A 1,545-nucleotide genomic window follows, 5' to 3' on the forward strand; every position below is an offset into this window, starting at 1 on the left:
GGTATTTCATTTTCCTAGGCGCTATTGTAAAAGGTATTGTTTCTATAATTTCCCTCTTAGAGTGTTTTTTGTCTATGTAGAGGAATGCTATTGATTTTTTGGGTATTGACTTTATAACCTGCTATGCTACTGAATTTCTGTATTAATTCTAATAGCTTCTTGGTGGAGTTTTTTGGGTCTTCCAAGTAAAGTATTATGTCATCTGCAAATAAAGATATCTTAACTTCTTTACCTGTTTTTGTTTCTTTTATTTCTTTTTCTTGTCTAATGGCTGTAGCTAATGATTCCAGAACTATATTGAATAGGAGGGGTGATAGAGGACATCCTTGTCATGTACCAGATCTAAGAGTGAAAGATTTCAGTTTATCCCCATTTAGGATTATGTTAGCCATTGTATTTTCATAAATGGCTTTTACCAGATTGAAGCAGTGTCCATCTATTTTAATTTTCTGTAGGATTTTAATAATGAATGAGTGATGGACTTTGTCAAAAACCTTTCCTGCATCAATGGAGATGATCATGTGGTTTTTAGTTTTTTGCTGTATCGATATAGTGTATTACATTAATAGATTTTCAAATATTGAACCATCCTTGCAAACCTGGGGTGAATCCTACCTGGTCATGGTGTATGATCTTCTTGATGATTTGGTGTTTTCTATTTGCCAGGATTTTATTGCGGATTTTGGCATCTATATTCATGAGGGATATCAGCCTGCACTTCTCTTTCTTAGTTGCTTCTTTCCCTGGTTTTGGTATCAGTATAATACTTACCTCCAGGAATGATTTTTGGAGGATTGCTTCCTTTTCAATTTCTTGGAAGAGTTTGAGGAGTAGAGGGACTACATCTTCTGTAAATGTCTTGTAGATTTCAGCTGTGAATCCATCTGGACCTGGACTTTCTTTGCCAGTAGGTTTTTAATTACATCATGTAAATCCTTGGCTGTTATGGGGCTATTGAGAGTGTCTGTATCTTGTCGATTCAGTTGTGGTAATTTGCACCTTTCTAGGAATTTGTCCATTTCTTCTGTGTTTTCTATTCTGTGAGAGTAAAGATTCTCAACGTAGCTATTGATAATCTCCTGAATTTCCATTGGGTCTGTGGTGATTACACCCTTTTCTTTCCTTACTGCTTGTATTTGAATTTTTTCTTTCCTCTGTTTGATGAGGTTAGCTCTTTAATATTTTAAAGAACCAGCTTTTTGCTTTTTTAATTCTTTGAATTGTTTTCTTCATCACAATTGAATTAATTTCTGCTCTAATCTTTATGATTTCCTCCCATTTTCGAGCTCTCTGTTTGGTTTGATCTTCCTTTTCTAGTTGTTGAAGGTGCACCATTAGGGTGTTTATTAGTTCCCGTTCTGTTTTCCTAATATGTGAGTTCACAGCTACGAATTTCCCTCTGAGAACTGCTTTCATCGTATCCCATAAATTATGATAAGTTGTGCTTGAATTTTCATTGAATTGTAGATATTGTTGAATTTCTTGTTTAATTTCATCTGTGACCCATTGGTTGCTGAGTAGGGTGTCATTTAATTTCCATGTATT

At 34.6% G+C, this 1,545-nt stretch overlaps 1 protein-coding gene across 1 annotated transcript in view; it reads right to left on the minus strand.

Annotated features, from left to right (window-relative positions):
* The window catches only part of Akr1d1 (aldo-keto reductase family 1 member D1), a 126,674-nt gene that overhangs the window by 13,336 nt on the left and 111,793 nt on the right, over positions 1 to 1,545 (minus strand). The window lies entirely within an intron of this gene.

The sequence above is a fragment of the Octodon degus genome, unplaced genomic scaffold (assembly GCF_000260255.1).
Source record: "Octodon degus isolate 3935 unplaced genomic scaffold, OctDeg1.0 scaffold00027, whole genome shotgun sequence".
Lineage (NCBI taxonomy): Eukaryota > Metazoa > Chordata > Mammalia > Rodentia > Octodontidae > Octodon > Octodon degus.